Genomic DNA, 23,590 nt, shown 5'->3' on the forward strand with positions numbered 1-23,590 from the left:
CAGCCTTCCAACTTAAGACTGCAGAATCCAGTTACAATCATCAAATTAACATTTTCCAGCTATAACAATTTAAGATCCAGTCTCTACCCAGCACTCCTTTACATGTATGTGTTTCATTTAACCATTAACGCAACTTTATTATACCAATGTTATTCATATTTTTTTAGATGAGGAAGCTGCGAAGCTTGGGGAAAATCAAGTAACAAGATCAGTGTCACACAGATTGTAAATGATGGAGGCAAGATTTGAATCCAGGTGTCTTTGGCCACAAAGCTCCTTTTCTTCTACCATATCAAGGCATTCATTTTACTCCAATACAGTCTTGGGGCCATTTTGGATGGAGAGGGAGAGCATGGCTGGGAAGCATGTAAGATTAGAGTGTCTCATTATCTCTTCCAAGTTTATTTTACCTGTTTTGTATTCTGAGTTTTCATAAAATATTTTCCTTGAAGCTAAGAAAAGTTGGAACACAGAACAGTACGCCATTTGTCTTCCTACTTATTTGACTTTCTACTTAGGAAAAAAAATAAGAGCTAAGAAAGCAATATTTGATGGCTGAGGTATCTTTAAGGATAAAATTTCTGAGGAATCCTGTGGCACAGTAATTGGTTACCCTGTTAACTTACTAGACCAATCAGAGATAATACCATAAACTCCTTTGTGACCCGAATTTTAACCAGTTGTCCAAAATATTAAGAAAAATGAGAAGGAATTAAGTTTCAAACTCTTTTAATACCTTTTCTGTTTGGAAGAAAATATCAAACTCTCCCTGCTTTTATGGTTTACAAAGGATAGGCTATTTATTGATCAACAGGACTAGTGAACTTCTAATCGTAATATTGTTACTAGTTAACTAAGTGACCTAGGGCTCTCACCTCCTGGGCAGTTTTTGAAAATGCCATCTATCTTTAGCATTTTCTGATTTTTATGTACAATAGGGGATATCAAAACGTACAGAATGTTAGAACCCACCCTAGTGCCTATTCCACTGGCACTTTGGACCCTTTAAGGATGGAGGATGCAATGCCAAGGTATGTGGCTTCAGAGCTTAACTGCCATAAGTAGCTCCCTATCAGCCACAACTGCCTTCTGGCTTCTTGCTGATCTAACGTAGCCTTGCTTTCCAATGATGAAACGTGTCTCCCCTTTCTTCCCCTCCCTTCCCCACTCCTCTTTTCTCTTGTTTTTTCCTTCTCCTTTTTCCTTCTCTCTTCTCTTTCAGTCTGTGTGTGTGTGTGAGTGTGTGTTTGTGTGTGTGTATAACAACCAGCCAGAACTCTGATTACCTGAGGTTGGTATAGTTTAGGAATTATTTCCCTTTCTCCTGATTTATCAACCTCAGATGTTACTATCAAGGACTTTCCTAACAGCTCTGCCTAGCCCTCTTCAGAAAGGCACTCCCAGATAAAAACAAAGAACAAAATCAAAAGCAGCTTACCTTGGTGTTCTAGCTTCTCCCACTAGGCCCAACCCCTAGTTTGGCTCCAAAACCAGGTATGTAACATGGATCTGCCGTCCAGACTACACTGCCTCTCTACTGCCACCTCATGGCGAGCCAGCCTTTTTATGAGAATTAACCTTTAGTTGGCATAGAAACTCGTAGATGAAGTAGACATATATTATGAAGGATTCTGTCCCCTCATTACTGAATGAGTTATAGTTTAAGCAAGGAGCATATCAGCACTTGATTAGAAAAAAAAGAAAAAAAAAGTGACTTAGGGGAAAGAGAATTTTCTGAATCAGAAAATTCCATCTTTTTTTCAGGGGACCAGGAATGTAAAAAGTATTAGAATCTTGGAGACACATTTATAAGGACTAACAGACACAATTACTATGATAGTCTATTGGTGCTCACGGGTTCTGTACAGAGGTTCATGGTTACAGTGATATTCACTCAGTCACCTCATACCACGGTCACTGAATAGAACTGCTTACTGGCCTGCTCCTTCAAATATTTATGTGGTAAAATGGTCACGTGTCTCAGTCAATTAATGATCTTTCTTTGGTACTTGGTTATTTCTATTCTTATCACTTGCTTAAAATCAGCAATATTTTTCTCTATACATACCACATAACTTGTCCTGCTCCTCAACTGCCGGCCAGACACGGTCAGTATAGTATAATATTTGATTACGGAAACAATATACTTTACACTGATTAAAATCTGGAAACACATTCATAAAGCATTTTTAGCGTATGGTAAGCAGCAAACTGACCTAGATTATTAATCAAGTGGTATATTTGAAGCAGTGCTTCTACTGCTTATCTTTATTCTCATCCTATTGTGTTTTTCTAAACTGGCAAAGAAGGTTTAAAAACTCATAACAAAGCCTGAATTTTGCTCTATACTAAATCAAGAATCCAATCTGAAAAGCTAATCTGACCACTTACTTAAGCACGTCTAGCGCCAGTATGGCAAAAATCCAAATTAGATGATATATATGTCCCTAAGAAGACTACATCTTCCAAGTTCAAACTTAAATGGTAGTATCATTTCACGTGAAAGAGACTCTTTTGCAAAAGACCTATGCCTTACCGTTAGGAGTCTTGGTCTTCCTTTGGATTCCAGGCTGTCAATCTGTGGCCAAGAGATCCAGGACTCTGCATTCTACAGTAAACAGAAAAGAAAATAAACAAAAAGACATTAGGATAGCTACAAGTGCAGTGAAAAAGAACCGCCTACCTATTATAAAAAGAAAGAGAAAATAAATTGGAATTAGGTTCACAATCTTATTTACCTAGGCATCCTAAGCCTTCAACAAAAAAGATTTCTCCACACAAAACCAGTATGTGAGCCAACAGCCTCATACAGGATGTTATTAGGCATGCAATGTGGTTACTGTAGGTAACAAGACTGTGTTATGTGAAACAAGGCACATATTCGTATTGATGTTACTTCCTTCTCAATAATTCTAATGAATTTTAGGAAGAAGTCTTATATTGGTTAAAGTGTGTCCCTAATCTTTGCTAATCTCTTTTTTAACTAGCCTATGTCTTGGCAGACCACAAGATTCAGCTAGAATTTATTAATCAGGTTTGTTTCCATTGTATTTATATTTATGTCATATTTATTACAGGTCATAAGAAATTCTATTTACCTACTTAGAGATAAAATGTTTCCTTTTAAAATGGTTTTAAATTTAAGAATGTGTCAATTTAAAGAAAGTCTTAAGTAAATAACAGAGCTTTTGATATACCGGTATAGGAAAAATCATGAAGGTAAAAATGGGTGACTCTGTTTGTGTAAATCTATTTATATAAATAGAGAGATAAGCATACATGGCAGATTGAAAGGTACATCAAGACAGTCAAGTATTTCTATGCTAACCTTACCTCAAATATCTAGCACGATGAATAGCATAGCATATAGTAGTTACTAGATAAACACTTTTTTGAATAAATGAACAAATAAACAGACAGCTTCTGGAGAATCTGGAAGATGTTTAGATGTCTGAGTTGATGAAGGGCATGGAGCAAGGCTTGCCTATGACTATAATTCTAATATCTAGGTACTTGATCTTATGAATACTTGTTGAATATATAACTGAATAGGCTTAAATGTCATGATCTAAGAAAATTCCTCAAAAAGGAAAAACAAAACACTAATGACCACTTTGATGTTCCTACACACTCTCCCCTCAAAAAGAACAACCTTACAGCAATAGTTCCAAAAGTCTCTGGATTTAGATAATGGCACTCCAAAGCAGGGGATTTGCCTGAGGTTCAGACAATATGGGGGTGCCCTGCTGTAGAGAATTTAAAAATAGTACATCCAACTGAAGGTTGATATGCTTTTTAGCATCATCATGCACTGATAATTCTCAACCACGTCAATGATAAAATACTCCCCGCCAAGCAGATAGCGCCCACTGCGCCAACTTGGTATACCCCTGGGTTCAGAAAAGATGGACTGTTTACCTAAACTGAGTACGAATTTATGCTGATGAGGACTTTGGCAGTGACAGACTTTCTATACCCAGAAATCTCAAAGAGTTCAAGGATTGATGGAAAGGGAAATATAGAAAAAGTTGTTTATGGAGTAAATCCCCAGGGATCCTCAAGGCGGTGGAGTAGAAGGGGTCTGTCTTGGAAACCATACTGAATGGCTTTCCAGTGTGTTCCTAAAGGTAAATGAATACAGTGCAGAGGCAGGACTCCTTTCTCTGGCCCGAGTGTCTACTAGTTGTGGGACAATTTCATCTGTGCCATTCAAATCTTGGATACTGACAATTGATCTGTGCTTTCTTTTTTCCATTTATTTATTTATTTATTTATTACCACTTTCAGGCATACAGAACAACATAGTGATCAGACATTTACACAACTCACAAAGAGATAATCCCAACAAGTCTACCACCCACCTGATATTGTACATAGTTATTATAGAATATTGATTATATTCCCCATGCTGCACTAAACATCTTGACTATTTTTTTCAATTGTAGTTAACATTCAATACTATTTTATGTTAGTTTCAGGTATACAGTGTACTAGTTAGACATATATATATATATATAATTTATGAAGTGATCCCCGCAATAAGTCTAGTACCCATCTGACACTATACATAGTTTTTAAAATACTATTGCCTATATTCCCCATACTGTACATCCCTGTGATGTTACTGTAACTACCCATTTGTACTTCTTAATCCTTTCACTTTTCTCACACAGCCCCTCAACCTCCCTCCCATCTACTAATTATCGGTTTGTTCTCTATATCTATAGGTCTGTTTCTGTTTTGTTTGTTTTGTTCTTCAGATTTTACATCTAAGTGAGATATAGTATTTTTCTCAGTCTGACTTATTTCACTAAGCATAACACCCTCTAGGTCCATCCATATTGTTGCAAATGGTAAGATTTGATTCTTTTTTATGGCAGAGTAATATTCCATTGTAAATATGTACTGTATCTTCTTTATCCAATCATCTATTGATGGGCATTTTGGTTGTTTCCATATCTTGGCTATTGTAAAGAGCACTGCAGTGAACAGAGGTGTGCATATATCTTTTCGAATTAGTGTTTTGGATTTCTTTGATAAATACTCAGGAATGGAATTGCTGAGTCATAAGGTAGTTGTATTTTTAATTTTTTGAGGAACCTCCATACTGTTTTCCATAGGGGCTGCACCAATTTGCAATCCCACCAAAAGTGCACAACGGTTTCCTTTTCTCTACATCTTCACCATCACTTATTGTTTGTTGATTTATTAATGATGGCCATTCTGACTGGGGTGAAGTGGTATCTCATTGTGGTTTTAATTTGCATTTCTCTGATGATTAGTGATGTTGAGCATCTTTTCATATGTCTATTGGCTATCTGTACGTCCTCTTTGGAGAAATGTCTATTCAAGTCCTATGCCCATTTTTTAATTTGATTGTTTGTATTCTTGGTGTTGAGTTCTATGAGTTCTTTACAAATTTTGGACATTAAGCCCTTATCAGGTATATCACTGGTGAATCTCTTCTCCCATTCTGTAGGATATATTTTCATTTTGTTGATAGTTTCCTTTGCTGTACAAAAACTTTTTAGTTTGATGTAGTCCTTTTGTTTATTTTTTCTTTTGTTTCCCTTACCCATGGAGAAACATCAGTAAAAATATTATCAAGGGTAATGTCTGAGAGTTTACTGCCTGCATTTTCTTCTTCTGGGAGTTTTATGGTTTCAGGTCTCACATCTAAATCTTTAATCCATTTTGAGTTTATTCTTGTATATGAAGTAAGAAGATGGTTCAGTTCCTTTTTTTTTTTTTTTTTTTTGGGGGGGGGGGCATATATCTGTCCAATTTTCCCAGTACCATTTATTGAATAGACTGTCATTACCCCAGTGAATATTCTTACTCCCTTTGTCATAGATTAAGTGACCATACAGGCATGGATTTGTTTCTGGGCTCTCTATTTTGTTCCATTGATCTATGTGTCTGTTTTTATGCCAATACTATGCTGTTTTGATTACTATGGACTTGTAGTATAATTTGATACCAGGTAGTGTGATTCCTCTGGCTTTGTTCTTTCTCAGGATTGCCATGGATATTCGGGGTCTTTTATGGTTCCATATAAATTTTAGGATTATTTGTTCTAGTTCTGTGAAAAATGCCATTGGTATTTTTATATGGATTGCACTGAATCTATATATTGCTTTGGGTAGTATGGACATTTTAACTGTATTAATTCTTTCTATCCATGAGCATGGTACATGCTTCCATTTATTTGTATCTTCTTTAATTTCTCTCTTCAATGCCTTATAGTTTTTTGAGTACAGGTCTTTTACTTCCTTGGTTAAATTTATTCCTAGGTATTTTATTTTTTGATGCAATTGTAACTGGGATTGTTTTCTTAATTTCTTTTTCTGACAGTTCTTTATTGGTGTATAAAACTGCAACCAATTTCCAAATATTAATTTTGTATCCTGCTACTTTACTTAACTCATTTATCAGTGCTAATAATTTTTTGTTGAAATCTTTGAGTCTCTGTCTATATAGTATAATGTCATCTGCAAATAATGATAGTTTTACTTTTTCATTTACAATTTGGATGCCCTTCATTTCTTTTTCTTGTCTGATTGCTGTTGCTAGGACTTCCAATGTTATGTTGAATAAAAGTAATAAAAGGGGGCATACTGGGCTTGTTCCTGATCTTAAAGGGAATGCTTTTAGCTTTTCCCCATTGAGTATGATGTTAGCTGTGAGTTTGTCATATACAGCCTTTATTATGTTGAGATATGTTCACTCTAGTCCTACTTTGCTGAGAGTTTTTTTTGTTGTTGTTGTTGTTTGTTTTTGTTTATCATAAATGGATGCTGGATTTTGTCAAACACTTTTCTTGCATCTCTTGATGTGATCGTATGATTTTTATTTTTCATTTTTTTAATGTGGTGTACCATGTTAATTGATTTGCAGATACTGAAACAACCCTGCATAGGAGGAATAAATCCCACTTGATCGTGGTGTATGATCTTTTTAATGGATTGCTAAATTCAGTTTGCTAATATTTTGTTGAGAATTTTTGCATTTATGTTCATCAGGGATATCGTCCAATACTTTTCTTTTTTGTAACGTCTTTGTCTGATTTTAGAATCAGGGTAATGGTGGCCTTGTAGAATGAGCTTGGGAGACTCCCTTCCTCTTGAATTCTTTGGAATAGTTTGAGAAAAATAGGTATTAATTCTTTTTTGAATGTTTGGTAGAATTCACCTGTGAAGTCATCTAGTCCAGGACTTTTGTTTATTGGAAGTCTGTTGATTACTGATTCGATTTCATTAATGGTAACTGGTTGGTTCATATTTTCTGTTTCTGCTTGATTCAGCCTTGGAAGATTGTATGCTTCTAGGAATTTCTCCTTTTCTTCCAGATGATCCTATTTGTGGTGTATAATTGCTCCTAGTATTTTCTTAAAATTTTTCATATCTCTGTGGTGTCCACTGTCATTTCTTCTCTTGCATTTCTGATTTTATTTCCTTGGGTCCTCTCTGGTTTTTTTATTTTATTTTATTTCTTTTGATGAGTTTGGTCAATGGTTTATTAATTTTATTTATCTTTTCAAAGAACCACCTCTTGGTTTCATCGATACTTTGTATTATTTTTTAGCCTCTCTTTCATTTATTTCTGCTCCGATTATCATTTATTTATTTATTTATTTATTTATTTATTCATTCATTCATTCATTTATTTATTTATTTTAAAGTTTATTGGGGTGACAATTGTTAGTAAAGTTACATAGATTTCAGATGTACAATTCTGTAATACGTCATCTGAGTATATCTGAAAACAACAAAAGAACAAGACAAACAAATGAAGAAACAAAAACTCATAGACACAGACAATAGTTTAGTGGTTACCAGAGGGTAAGGTGGGGAGGGTTGGTAGATGAAAGTAAAGGGGATCAAATATATGGTGATGGAAAGGAAACTGACTCTGGGTGGTGAACACACAATGTGATATATATATAGATGATGCTCTGATCTTTATTATTTCCTTCCTTATATTCACTTGGGGCCTTGTTTGCTGTTCTTTTTCCAGTTCCCTTACGTGTAAAGTTAGATTGTTTATTTGAGATTTTTATTGTTTCTTGCATAGCCTGCATTGCTATGAATTTGTCTCTTAGAACTGCGTTTGGGTCATTGTGTTTTCATTTTTGCTTATCTCAAAGTATCTTTTGATTTCTTCCTTGATCTCATTATTAACCCATTGATTGTTTAGTAGATGATATTTAGCTTTCCTGTGTTTGTGTGTTCTTTGGTTTTATTATTTATTTATTTTTTTGTAATTAATTTTTAGTTTCATACCATTGTGGCCTATTGCCACCTGCTGGCTGCCCGTTAGGGTCAGTGGCTGATAGAGCCTCCTTACGTGCATGGGCAGGGCTGGTTGACCTGGTGTTGACAGTGCCCACAGTGATCCCGCCCAAGTTGTAATTTTAATGTGATCCTGGGAGGTGGCAGGCATAGCATTTACTCTGCCATCCTGGATCTTCTCTCCATTGAAAATTTGATCTTTGCTTTCTTGTTATCATTGCTATAGAAGGTAACCAAGGGAAAGTGTTGCTTTAATGTCTGCAGAGCCTGTCAACAGTGAATAATATAAAATAAGGGGTTGTGATCAGTAAGTGGTCTTAGGGAAAGTTTTGAAGCAGCTGTTTTTGATAGCTCTCTCTTAGCTCTGAATTTGTTCCCCATAAGCCCACTCACTTCATATCTAATGTAACCTTTTCCAGGGTTATCATCTTGGCTGACTGCGGGCCTTGCTGACTTGTCTCTCTTCTCAGCTCCCATCATTCATTTATTCACTTAAATTAAGGTCATGAATCTGATGATTTTTGTTTCTCACTGCCTGCTTCCTGGCTGAGCTAGTACTCAGGGTTTAAGCCACTATCTCCAGACTATTTTATTCTCTGTTCAATCACAATGGTTAAAGCAGTCTCTATTTCTACTAATGCTGATTACTCAAGCCAAATCTACTATCATGAGAAAACTACAATGATGGACATCATTATTAGCTGCACCCAATTTATAAACAATGAAGAAATGCAGATATGAAAAAATATGTATATACATCTATCTATCTATCTATCTATCTATACATATACACACACACATATAGGTGTATGTCTATACATATGTAATACATATGATTTAAATAAGAAAGAAAGTTGAATTTCCTGATTTCCTTGATTATACTCTATTTCCAATGAGAAGGCAGTCAGGTCTAGTGCAGCAAGTGACAAACAGTGGCACTAGCCCATTATTTACATAACATGTGTACCAGCCTATGTTTCACCAAGCACTGCTATATAAACTCTCATCTGAACCTCAATACAACCCTGTCAGTATTATTATTCCCATACTTCAGATGAAAGAAAATACTAAGGCCCATAGGTGCAAATAAACTTTTTCCAGATCACATAACTAGTAGGGGAGGGGTTCAAACATGTCTTCTTTCTACTTGCTGCTCTATTAGGCATAGTAAATGGTAGCAATGCTGCCAGGTTAGTCATACAGAAACCCATGATGATAAAGAATCATATCACTTTTCTCTTACTAACCTGTCAGGGGAAAAGAAAGAGACAGTGTCCTAATCCCAAGCCAAATGGGATGTGATGAAGGCAGAGAAACCATCCCATTCCCATTTCCCATATACCTAGATCAACTCTTAGAAGTTTTTACCTCCTTAAACAGCCTTTTTATTTCTTCTATCAATCCCCCACTTAGCTAACATTTCAAGTTCTTTTTTCTCCCTCAAATTTGCCAGTCTTCTTGCATTTTTAGCCTTCAAATGTTTGATGAGAACACACTGGGTATAAGGCTTTATGTCAATCTACCTTCTCTAGATTGCATTTTCTAGCCAGCATTAGCATAAATACCAACATGTTTATATCATAATTACTTTAATTCCCTTGGCCCCTACAAGACCTGGAGTGCCAATCCACAGTGCTTTCAGGGGTAAGATGATTACTGGTCCATGAAACATAAATTACAATAAATGCTTGAAACTTGGCACACTGCTTCTGAAAGGATCCCAACTTTGCATCAGAGAGGGCACAAGGCCTTTACATTGATGGGAATCAGTTATGATTTTCTAGGTCTTTAGGTTCTCATTTATAAAACAAGGATCAAAATTCTTATTTTTATCTTTTTTCCATGAAAGTTGCAAATATGAACATTTTGGCATCTAAAAAGCATATCAAAAAAAGAATACTTTTCCCTGGAGAAAACCACTAGGTAAATGTTGTTGTAGAATTGGCAAGACAGTTCCCTGGGTTTACAACAGAAAGTCAGGGACATTTCCCCTTCATAGCTTACAAAAGAGTTTAACGCAAATGGCAATGTTCTAAAGCAAGTCTCTAGAAAGTGAGAATTCCAAATGGCATGTGAACAATTATTTACACACATATGAATGTACAAAGGCCTATATTTAGGGATTTATTACTAATAAAAAGGTAATTAAGAGTGGTCAAATTTGAAGTTAGAGGCCAAGATTAAGTGAATGCAATTTTATGAGGGATCATTTCCATTTTTCTTGTGTAATAAAGATCCATAAATTCATTGGTCAAAGCACATTTACTGACTACTTAATGCATGTAAAGCACTGTGGGTATAGACAGAAGAAGGTCTTGTGTTTATTGAGCACCTACTATATACTAGGTGCTGTGCAAGGTTCATTTACACTGTATTTGTGTGTTGTGAGGGTTGGGGGGTAGGGAGAGAGACAAAGTGTAGGAGAAATAGGAATGGAGTATTCCAGCTTGAGTCTCAGCTCTAGGCATCATTGGAATTTATCCATGTCTGGCAAACTTGTAGAATTATCTGTCTATTTGCCCAAAAGACTTAAGAACCTCTCGAGTGAGTACTATGTCAGACAAACCCATGTGGTCTGTAAACCCATCACTCTTATCAACAAGGTAAGAGCAATCTATGGGACGGTCACCTTGATTTCTGTTCTGACCTAATTGTGTAAGGACTCATGCATATATAGTATTAGTCTATTAAAGAGGTATTTAAATTAAATAGGAGAGAGAGAGAGAGAGAGAGAGAGAGAGAGAGAGAGAGAGAGAGAGAGAACAGTGTTTCTATTGTGGCCAGGGTAGTTTGTGCACAGAGAAGGCTACAAAAAGCACAATACAGCTTTGGCACCTTCCAAGCTTGAACACACCAGCCACACCACAGTGGTGGCAGCACATAACCTACCATGGCAGCATTCCAGCAGCTCCTCAGACTATTCATCTCAGAGTAGAGCGAATAAGACATGGCTGCACAACACACTGCTGGCAGAACTCAGGGGATTGGCAAGCTTGGCCCTTCGCTTGAACCTGGGCACTGGTAGCAGTGGCTTGGCAGGAAGCAGAGAAGATGCATATCACCAAAGGCATATGAAGCAGAATGGAGTGGGGGAATGGCGGATGTCACAAGGTAATAGAATGAGTTTCTTAATGAGCACATACGAGACCCTTCTAGGGCCAGGGTTCTGCAGGGACTGAATTTAGTATAATAGCAGTGAATGGTTTATCCAGAGAAATACTTTTTACCATTTATGTGACCCTGCAAAACATGCTTTACATGGAAAATATATTAACAGCCATGACAATGAAAGGTCATTGTCCGTATCTTACTGATGAAGAAGGTAGCTCAAAAAAATGAAATCTCTTATTAGGGTCACTGTATAAGTTGAACGGTGGGTCCTAAAAGATACATCCATGTCCTTATGCCTGGAACCTGTGAATATTACCTTATAGGGCAAAATCTATGATTAAGCTAAGCATCCCAAGAGGAGGAGTTTATTCTGGATTATTCAGGGGAACCGTAAATGTAATTACATGTATCCTTATAAGAGAGAAGTGAAGGGAGTTTGGGATGGACACACGGAGGAGAAGACACATAGAAGAGGAGGAAGAAATGTGATCACAGAAGTGAAGATTGGACTGGTGTGGCCACAAGCCTGGAGCCACCAGAAGCAGGAAGAAGCAAGGAATAGAGTCTCCCTGAAGCCTTGAGAGAAGTGAGGTATTTAAGATACCTAGATTTCAGACTTCTGGCCTCCAGAACTGTGAGAGAACAAATTTATGTTTTAAGCAACCCAGTCTGTGACAATTTGTTATAGCAGCCATATGAAACTAATACAGCCACATAATTAACTAGTAAGAGAAGACATATTTCAGGTCTAAGTTCGTCTGACTTTAAAATCTGTCTCCTTTGCCCCCATTGGAATGGTTCTTGTATGGCTCCAAACTACGCTGTAGCCATGCAACTCTTGGGTCCTGAAAGATATCATCTTCTTTAGTCAACACCACCTTCTATTTGGAAATATACTAAAAACAACTGGATTTGTTCATATTTAAATGAAATATATACTAGGTCGGACAATTAAGTTCAGGAACTCATCCTAGAAAAAGTGCTACATACCTCACTTCTGAATATCACTACGGTCACCTTCGAAGTACTCCCCTTGGGAAACTGTGCACTGACGCCAGCGCCTAGTCCACCCTTCAAAGCAATTTTGGAACTCTTTCTGGAATGGCCATCAGAGCTGTTGTCATATTACCCTTGATGTTCTGAATGTCATCAAAATGCCTTCTTTTCAATATTTCCTTTATCTTTGGGTAAAGAAATAAGTCATTGGGGGCCAGATCAGGCGAGTAGGGAGGTTGTTCCAATACAATTATTTGTTTACTGGCTAAAAACTCCCTCACAGACAGTGCCGTGTGAGCTGGTGCATTGTCGTGATGCAAGAGCCATGAATTGTTGGCAAAAAGTTCAAGTCGTCTAACTGTTTCACGCAGCCTTTTCAGCACTTCCAAATAGTAAACACGGTTAACTGTTTGTTGGTATAAATTAATAATGAATAAATCCTCTGATATTAAAAAAAAAAAGGTTAGCAACATCGTTGCAACAAGTTCGCGAACTTAATTGCCAGACCTCCTGCTCATTATGGGATATGGGAGTTGAACCGAAAGAACTTGCTATAGTCAGAGATGACCAGGAAAGAGTTTATGCCGAAAGCTTTGAATCATGAGGAAAAGAATGCACATAATTGGATAATTGTAAAGGACTAGGTAGCACATTGTGGGGTCTCTGAAGAACAGCTCGAGCAATACTTCAAGGGGAAAATTACAAGCCCCATGCAGAGAACACTGTGTAACCCAGCTTGCAACTGAAAAATCTCATAGTAAAATGAAAAAACAAAACAAAAAACAAACTAATTAGATTGAGATCCTGTTCGTTTCTGTTATTGCTATAATGAATTGGTCCTATCCCTTCTTGAATCTGAGGTATTCTTATTTACTGACTGAAGATCTTTTCTTAAATCCTTCCCACACCCAAATTTATAATTGAATTGGTCTTGTAGCTGCATCTTTTTGTGGTCAGGCATTTTCTTTCTGTCCATGTGCCTCTTTCAATGCCATCTGTTTTGCTAAGGGATTTAATGAATTACAAGCCAGGGTGACAACATACATGGCTACAGAGACTTCTTGAAGTACAGGTTTTAGCTTTACGTCAGCCTTTCCCCTTCTCCACTTAAGGTGAAATAAGTAATCTTTGTAAGAGATAAAATTACCTGCATTCTTTCCTAACCTTAATAATAAAAAAGAGAAGGCCTTTTATCTACTCATTGTAAATGGAGTAATCACAATTTGCTATGGCCCACAGAAACAGGAAAAAACCCTAACAACAAACCATCACAACTAATGTGGTTTTCATTTTACCTGAGAACCCAAAGAACTTGGTAGTCTTAACTCTAGTTCATTACAGCTAAAGATTTACTCTCTGAGATAGCAGAGAAGCAAGACATATGTTTATGTCTAAGGTAGCAACAGCATACCATGTTTCCCCGAAAATAAGACCTAGCTGGACCATCAGCTCTAATGCGTCTTTTGGAGCAAAAATTAATATAAGACCGGGTCTTGTATTAATTTTTGCTCCAAAAGACGCCTTAGAGCTGATGGTCCGGCTAGGTCTTATTTTCCGGGAAACACTGTAGTTCCAGGTCAATACTCACAGCCACTATTGGAAGAGGTTCAGTTTTTGCAAACACACCTATGTATTTTCCACATGGGAAAAGGGAGGCTGAGATGGGGCATGAGGGGTGAGGTATTTACCCTATAGTATTGCTGGTCAGGTAACAGCTGTACTGCTTTCCTGCTATGTAAAGCACAATGCCTGGGACTGTGAGGAATAAAAAAGATTTAAAAGTGTCATCGCTGCCTTAAAAAAACAATTAGGGAGATGAGACACAATGTCTGAAATTTTAAATAATAGCTCCAATCAATCAAAACAAAAAGAACCCCAAGTAAGAGTTTAAGACAACAAATGGCATAAGACACAACACATTTAATTATCAATAACTGCTACAGGATGTCAGAGAAATGGAGAGAACAGACCATATTGAAATGGTCTGGAAAAACTCCATGGTGGTACCAAGATTTGAAATAAATCACGCTAGATGGATGTAAAAGGTCCCCAAAATTAATATCTGGAATCAGCAAATGGTGCCTCATGTATATTTAATACACTCTGGTAATAAACAAGGACTGTTTGTCATGTGGCAAGATCAAATCTGGTATGTGTTGACTTGAATCAATGAACATCAATAGCCTTTTTCTTCCATCATGATATAAATATGAGTATGCAAACAGAAATACATATATTCTTACATATTTTACAAATCTGTTCTGCCAGTGGAAGCTTACCCCTTTGGGACTATTTTTGTGTGACTAAGAATGACCTAAGCTCATCCTTAAATTAACATGTGAGAAACAGATTTTCCATTCCAAATAGAATGACTCACCCAACAACAGAAAGCGATTAAATTTCCAAAATGAAGCCTCTTTCTAACATCCTCTACATTTCACTCTATCAATAAGAATTTACTTAGAAGAATTACGATTATTATTACTAATTTTAGTGATGGAAAGAATATGGTTCCATGCCATCTGTAATACTGTCATGTGATTACCAAAATTGACAAATGACAGATTCCTGCTCTACCATATTCAACTTAACCATATGTCCAACAAATATTTCCGAATGCCTGCTTTACACTAAGTGATGTAGATATAATGGTGGAAGGGGAGGTACAAGGTCTCTGTGTTCATGGAGTTTATCTGTGTGCACACGTGCACATGCCTGCATGTGTGTTGGTGGAGACATACATTAAAGAAGCAGTCCAATGAATAAAAGTAATTGAGATTGTGAGGTATCTGCTATGAAGAAATAATGATGATATGATGAGATGGAGAGTGACTGCTGTGGGTGGTGGAAACGGGAGTGCAGTAATTTAAGATGGTGTGGTCACCAAAGGCTTCTCTGAGACGGTCACATTCAAACTAAGAATTGAATGAAGGCAGCAATGTGAAGGTCAATGGGGGAGTGCTCCAGGCAGAGAGAAGAGCGAGTACAAAGGCCCTAGAATGGAAATAAGTTTGTTCAAGGAAAAGCAAGAAGGCCAGTAGGGCTGAAGCAGAGTGAGAGAGGGGAAGTGGTTGGAAAGAAGCAGGAGTTAGACCATATGGGGCCTTGTGGCCATGGAAAAGACTCAACATGCCTGTTTAGGGCAAATATTAGAAGTCATTTCACAAGAGCAACGCAAATTTAGTTAAATAAGTTTCTAGGTCATTATATCTCCTTTTGTATGTTAATTATTGGAAACAAACATTTTAGATACTTATTTGCAACACTTTCTAAAAATATAACATTTACCAAAATTGAGAAATGTTATTACACAGTCTGATAATCCTATTTCGGCATAACTAAAAATTATGGCATTTTTTTGCAGTACATTTCAATGCTCCACCCCCACAATATTATCTACACAAAAGGTTGGCAAACAAAGAGAAAAGGCCCACAATCACATAACACTAACACATCACTTATTTTCAGTTGTCATTGTTCCTCCTTATACTCTGTCCTCAAGCATAGGTCACCATGATGCAGTTTTAATCGTAGCAGATATATGATTGCCCTTCAGTGTTTTCAAAGCACATTTAGAATAAGATACTTATTATTTTGTAAGATTTGGTCATTGGCAAGAAGTTTTCTCAGCAACTCTAAATAGGCATGGTTAACCAGACTTCATTGATCATTGCTTGCAACGATTTTCCCCCTCTCATTGACTCAAATCTTCACTTCTTATCAAAATTGGCCTTTCAGGGTCGAAAAGTAATTTCTGATAAGCAGTAATGAGCCTGACTCCTTCCTACTAGGCTCCCTGAGTATAAAAATTAGATTTGAAGTAATTTCTAAATAATTTCTGAGAATTCACAGGAGGAGAATTCCTCGTCTTAGTTGAGTGTCATTTGGTTGCAAATGAGAAGACACAGCTGTAGGAAAGCTAATTAGAAAACTTTAACCTCATCTAACTATGCCTTAACAAAACTAGAAAAAAGATGCTTCTTTTAGTCTCTGTGTAGATCTTAAAATTCCCTGATTTGTGGATTTGAATAGGGATCTAGACAGCTTAAAAGGTCAATGGAAGAGTTAGTGGAATTGATTTTTAGCACTGGATTTTATTTCATAAATTCATGTATTTAGGAAATTGAAGTAGAAGGACCAAATACAGCATATTCTGCACTATTCCATCTTCTCCCCAGCTAGTTTTCTGTTGTATTGCCACGAAGATGGAATCTTTTAAAATATAATTTAATATAGTGTTCACCAGAAATTGTTACTATGGTCTAGTATTGGATTAAATGGAAGGCTGTAGAAGAAAAAAAAGAGAAAATCTATTGTTTGTTTTGCAGTTATTTTTTAAAGTTTTTAGATGTAAGTATTTCCCCTTGTAGGTATCATAGGAATTTCAAACGTAGTACAGTGAGTACAGAATTCTTGATTTCCAAATTCATCATTCCATCTGTTAATCCGTGGTCTTTCCTAGTTTAGTAAGTCACCATGCACTCAGTGTCAAATCAAGCTACATCTTTCCTGATTCTTCTCTTTCTCAGACCCTCCTTCAATTGCATCCATATCCTATCCATCTGCAAATCCTACTGACTCAATTTATAAAATATATCACAAGGCTGCAATCAAGGAGTTGCTGGGCTGTTTTTTTCACCTGGAAGTTCAACTGAAAAGAATCTGATTCCAAGCTTAGTCAGGTTATTGGCAGAATTAATTTCCTTGAAGCTGTGTGAATGAGGGGCCTGGCTTTTGCTGGCTGTTGCGTGAAGGCTGCTCTCAGGTTGTAATAGCCACCAGAAATTCCTAGAGGCTGTCCATATGTCCTTGCCACATGGGTTTCTCCAACATGGTCACTTACTCCATCGAGCCTGTGGCAAGACCTGTGGGTCTCTGGCTCAAAGCTGCCCAGACAGAATTTTACATAATGTAATTTTATGATGGGAGTTGCAGCCCATAATTTTTGCTATATAACATAACCTGATTACAGGAGTGACATCCATCACCTTTACCATATTTAATTAGTTAGAAACAAGATACAGGTCCCATCAACACTCAAGGGGAAGGAATTACACAAAGGCTTGAACACAGGGAGGTAGGAATCATTGGGACTTAACTTAGGGTTTGCCTGACACATTTAGTTGATCTTCTTTATTATTTTATTGTTTTTGGCTCATATCCTTATTATTTCCTTTCTTTTGCTTACTTTGGTTTAAATTGCTTTTGTCCCCTCCAGTTTATTTAGGTGGAAGCATAAGCCATTGATTTGAAACCATTTCTCTTTCCTAATAAGGGGGTTTAGTGCTATAAATTGCCCTCCAATCACCATGATAGCAGCCGTGTGTTTATTTTATTCAGTTCAAAATACATGCTGAGTTCCCTTTTGATCTCTTCTTTGACACACAAGTTAATTAGAAGTGCACTAGTTAGTTTCCAAGTACTTGGGGAAGTTTTCAGATATATTTCTGTTATTGATTTCTAACTTGATTCCACTGTGGTCAGGGAATATACTTTATATGTCTTGAATCTTATTTTTATTAAAGAGAGTTGTTCTATGGTCAAAATGTTGTCTATTTTGGTTAATATTCCATTTTTAATACTTGAAAACAACATGTATCCTTCTATTACTGGATTCAATTTTCTGTTAAGTGTCAATTAGGTCAAATTGGTTGATAGTGTTATCTTTTATATCCTTCTTTAATGTACATTTTCTATTATTATTGAGAGAAGATTTTGAAATCTCCAACTATGATTGTGGATTTGTCTAATTCTCCTTTTATATCAGTTTTTGCTTTATGCATTTGGAAGTCTGTTTTTTAAAGTGTTCTTTTGGAATTGTAATGCTCCCGTGATGAATTGACCTCTTTGTCATTAAAAAAAAATGATATTCTTTATCTCTAGTCATATTCTTTTTCTGATATCAATATAGCCACTAAGCTTTCTTTTAATTAGTGTTATCATGGTATAACTTTTTATATCATTTTATTTTTAACCAATATATGTCTTTATATTTTAAGTGAGATTCGTATAAGAAGCATGTCTTGGATCTTGTTTTTTTTGTTCAGTCTGACAATCTCTCATATTTAATTGGGTATTTAAACCATTTACATTTAATGTAATTATTGGTATCATTATATTTAAATCTACCATGGTGTCATTTTATATGTATCCCAACTCTTCTTTATTTCCCTTTCTCCCTTTGCTATATACTGAAAGTGTCCCCCTTCAAATTCTCATATTGAAGCCTTGACCTACATTATGTGATAGTATTTGGAAACGGGGCCTTTGGGAGCTAGAGTTACATTAAGTCAGGGGGCCTTCACGATGGGGTTAGTGTCCTTATAAGAAGACGAAGAGAGAAAAATCTCCTTCCCTTTCTCCACATGCACACAACCAAGGAAAAGACATGTGAGGACATAGCAAAAATGTGGCCCTCCTCAAGCCAGGAATACAGCGCTCAGCAGGAACTGAATTGGTAGGCACCTTGATCTTGGACTTCCAGGCTCCAGAACTGTAAAAAATAAATTTCTATTGTTTAAGCCACCCAGTCTATGGTATTTTTTAATAAGATTTTTCTTTACCTGCTTTCTTTTTAGATTAATTGAATATATTTTTAAATTATTCCACTTTATATCCTTTGCTGGCTTATTAGCTGTACCTCTTTTCTATTATAGTGGCTGCTTTGGATTTATAGTATATACAACTTCAAAATATTATCATCTAAATTCAAGTAGTCAAGCCACTTCATGTAAAGTATAAGACCAATTCCAATAGTATATATCTATTTTCCCTCTCTTATTTTTTCGCTATTCTTGTCATATATTTTTTTTTCATTTTTTCCTTTCTTTTCTTTTTTTAAATTTTATTAAATTTATTGGGGTGACATTGGTTAATAAAATTATATAGGTTTCAATTGTACAACTCTATATCTTTTGTATATTGTATTGTATGTTCACCACCCAAAGCCAAGTCTCCTTCCATCATTGTCATACATTTTGATATTACATATATGATACCCTTCAATATGTTGGTATTATTTCTGGTTTAAATAATTATAAAGAGATTTTTAAAATAAGAAAATTTTAATGAAATGTGTAATGTTTACCATTTCCAGTACTTTTCATTTCTTTCTGCAGGTTTACATTTCAGATTTTGTCTATCTGAAAACTTTATTTTGATTTTTGTTTTTGAGAAATATTCCTGTTGGGTATAGATTCTAGTTTGACAATTTTGCACTTTTAGTACTTTAAAGATGTTGCTCCTCTGCTTTCTGCTTGAATTGTTTCCAATGAGAAATATGCAGTCATCCTTATCTTTTTCCTCTGTATGAGCTTTGCCATTTTTTTCTTTGGCTACTTTTAAGATTTTCTTTTTATTATTGGTTTTGGCAACTTGATTATGATATATGCCTTGGTGTACTTTTCTTTATATCCTTGTGCCTGAGATTATTGTTTTTTTTGATCTCTGGTTTATATTTTTCATCAAATTGTAAATTTTTTCATCCTTTATTTCCTCCAATATTTCTTTCTATGCCATTATCCCTTTTGAGAACTACTAGTATAATAAAAAATATATCAGCTGCTTGCAATTTTTCTACAACTCACTGGTGCTCTGTTTTTTCATTTTTCTGTCTTTTTTCCTCTGTGTTTTCCCTTGTGGTTATTTTCTATTGCCGTGTCTTCAAATTCACCATTTTTTTCCTTCTATAGTGTCCAAACTTCTGATAGTCACTTCCTATGTATTTTTCAATCTCAGACAGTTATTTTTCATCTCTATGTTTTATCTGGATCTTCCTAAATATCGCCTATGAATCTCCTTAACATATTCATGTTCTTTTTACTTTTTTGAGCATATGGTATATGCTCAATATGTTTTAATATTCTTGTGTGCTAATTCTTTCATTTGGTTTATTTCTGCGTCTTTTTGTATTGATTGGTCTTTTCTCCTAATAATGGGTGCATTTTCCTGCTTCTTTGCATGTATAAATAAATTTTTATTGGATGCTTAACATGAATTTTACATTTTTGGATGTTGTTTTTATATTCTCTTAAATATGTTTGAGATTTTTTTTGAGACTCAAATAATTTGGTAAGCTTTTAAAGGCTTGACTACAAGCTTTGATATGGGAGACCAGAGCAATCTTTAGGTTAGGGCTGATTTTTCACTGTTACTAAGGGAATACAATTCTGAATGCCCTGAATATTACCAAGTCATTCCACTCTGGCTGTTAGCAACAAAAATTATTACAAGTCGTGTGTGATTTCTTGGGACTGTTTCACCTGATCCTTCGTAGGTTCTTTCTCTAGATGTGGTAATTTCTTCACATCCTTGTGCTGAGCAGAACACAGTAGAAGACTTATGAAGGACACTTTGGATATCTCCATTTCTAGGGTCTGCTCTTGAGCCTCAAAGACATCTAGGTCAGCAAGGATTCCTGAAACTTAAGCTCCATTATCTTCATGGTAAATCTGCTTTCAATTGGCATTCTCCCCTCCCTCATCTTCATAATTCTTATTGGTTATTCATGATGCCAGAGCAATCTCTTTGTCCTTGTTAGGGTGGAGGCAATGGTGCAGAGAAATGTGGAGGAGTGGTGGAAATAGGAGAAAACCACTACCAGGTCTGGCCTCAGCCTTTGGAGCCCTACACTGAATGTTTGACTCTCGGACTATTGGAGAGATTTATTTCCCACCTTCCCAACAGCAGGTGTATTAGAGTGGACCAGTGACAGAGAACAGAGAGAACAGAGAATCCTGTCTATGCTACTCCCTATACTACTGTCATCACCTAGCAAAGTAACAGCACATAGTGGAGGATCCCTGCAAATGTTATCAAAACAATAATGAATGTAGTTTTGTTTTCTAAGAATTGTTTAAAAGTAAAAATGAAATAAAAAGGAATGAAAGAAAATATTGAATCCAGATATTGCTATAAATTTTAAATTTTAACTATTGAATCAAATATTTTCTCATCCTGGAGGGTAGAGAAGTGGGGTATATTGGGGTGAACAGGGAAAGTGATCTGTTTAGTTGTTCTTTAGTGCCTTTCCAATGGTTACCAACTGCTGTCATCCTTCCTCCATTTATGCCCCCTAACCCTCCCCAGATCTAGTGTGTTATTCCTATTATTTTCTGGTTCCAGCTGAGGTCTTTGTGGATAATTGATGATGATGATGATGATGATGATGACAACGATGATGACAACTAACATTTATTGAGTACTTACTATGCCAGGCTCTGGTCTGTTTTTTAACTGTATCATCTCAATCCATCTTATAGGATCTCACAATATTATAACCACACTAATTTTACAGATTGGGCAATTGATGTTCACAGGATCCAGATAATATGTTCAGTGTCACATAGTTAATGAATAGTGGAGCCAAAATTCAAATGTAGGCATTCTGAGTCCAGAGTTTGGGCTCCGAACCACTTAGTCACCACACTAGCCTCCTGTAATAGGAATAAAACTCAGGGCTGATTTGTTTATTTTTTAAAAAAAGATCACTGCATTTTAAAAAGGATCAGTCTATAATGAAAAGCTTTTGGTAATCAAAAACATATAAATAAAAAGGTGACATATTAGGTGGTAAAAGTGAATAAAAATTATATAATCCTCAACAAATCCTGTGTGTAAATAAAATAACAACCTGTGTGTGTGTGTGTGTCTGTGTGTGTGTGTGTGTGTGTGTGTGTGTGTGTATGCAGGGATGGTGAACTCTCTCTGTGAAGGCATCCTCAAAACCCCATCTCAAGATAGCTCATTGCTTTCTTGCTGGGTAGTCTTCATAGACAGCGATTTATCTATTGCCCCAGAAATTTGCTTAGCAAAAGGCAGTCAATACACATTTGTGGAATGAAGAAATTATATTCTGGTACCAAGAATAAAATCAGGAAACATCAAAACGACGACTTGCAAAATTACTTTAGACATTAAGGTAGATTCAGGAAAAAAAGCAACATCGCTGTAAGGATCACGACTGAGGAAGAATTCAATTATCAAAACTAGACCATACGTTCTTAAAGTGTATTCTAAAATTCTTATGAAGGCAGGGATTCATAGCCTTTGATTCGTGTTTGAATCTTACTAGCACACATCCTAGTATGTAACCACCAGGTTCTCTCTAAATGCTCACTGAGTACATGCAGAAACTATACTGTTTTATACTATATGTTCCCCACTGACTGCACCACAGGTCTTGCACTTAAAGCACTAGTTGAGTAGCAGCCTTCTTTTGCTCGTTCATTCTTTAGTACTATGAAGCGATAGTAGCCACCATCACTGGGATGTCAGATATTCACAGCCAAAGAGATCATCAATAGGGAATGCGCTTTGTAAAGAGGATGGCTCTCTCGGCCTCATCTGATGAGGGCTCCTATTTCCAACAGGTGTTGGTTTGGGATCACTACTTTGCAGCTTCGTCTGCCATAGATCCATGCTTGTGTGCAGCACGTTAGAAATTCTGGCTACAGGACAGGACTTGCCTGAGCTCTTGATCCCCCTCCTATGCCAGCGTTTTGAAAAGAGTTGTCAGAAGTGGTTCCTGTGATAAAGCAAGATGTTTTGAAATAGATCAAACCAGTGACATTTGATTCTGCCTCTTTGTGGAGTGAGGCTATTTGTTTTAGTTCATGGAATAAAATTGAAAACTTGCAGACATGCTGTTACTACTTAAAATTGGACTCTTCTCTGAATTTGGAATACAGATAGACCCTAAGTACCATTCCCAGCCCTGTCCTCTCAGTCAGACACAAAGCTTTTGTGCACGTAATGAACTCAGACATTTATAATAGCTGATTTGTACCCTTCAGGCCTCTATTGTCATAACCTCTACTGACTCACTGTAGATTATTATGTGGGGTTTAGGATTGTTGATTTACTTTTTTATATATCTGCTCCTAAAGCAACAGAATTGTCATTTCCGTTTAGAACACATTTGTTGAAATGGTTTTTTTTTTTTTCTAAAGGGCACTCAAGTCATTTTTACTTAAAATAAATTAATTAAATGTATCTTCCTCATTTGCCTCTATGTGACCTTTTGGGAACTTGGAAATTAAATTTGCTCCTATTATTTTACTTTCCAACTTGTCAAATACTGACATTGTTTTAGATTCTGAACAGAGTTGAAAAAGCATAGATTTCTTTTAAAAAATCACTTCAACTTTGAAATAAGAAATGACAAAGATTCTGGACATTTACCTGCTGTGGTA

General features: G+C 36.2%; 1 protein-coding gene across 10 annotated transcripts in view; it reads right to left on the reverse strand.

The window, feature by feature from the left end:
* Positions 1-23,590, reverse strand: part of SEMA6D (semaphorin 6D) — a 560,420-nt gene that overhangs the window by 296,003 nt on the left and 240,827 nt on the right. For all 10 annotated transcript variants that reach the window (XM_074327776.1, XM_074327791.1, XM_074327784.1 and 7 more), the window contains one exon: positions 2,537-2,608. The gene's annotated coding sequence lies outside the window, so the exon portion shown is untranslated. The remainder of the gene's footprint in view (positions 1-2,536; positions 2,609-23,590) is intronic.

The sequence above is a fragment of the Rhinolophus sinicus genome, linkage group LG03, assembly GCF_036562045.2.
Source record: "Rhinolophus sinicus isolate RSC01 linkage group LG03, ASM3656204v1, whole genome shotgun sequence".
NCBI lineage: Eukaryota > Metazoa > Chordata > Mammalia > Chiroptera > Rhinolophidae > Rhinolophus > Rhinolophus sinicus.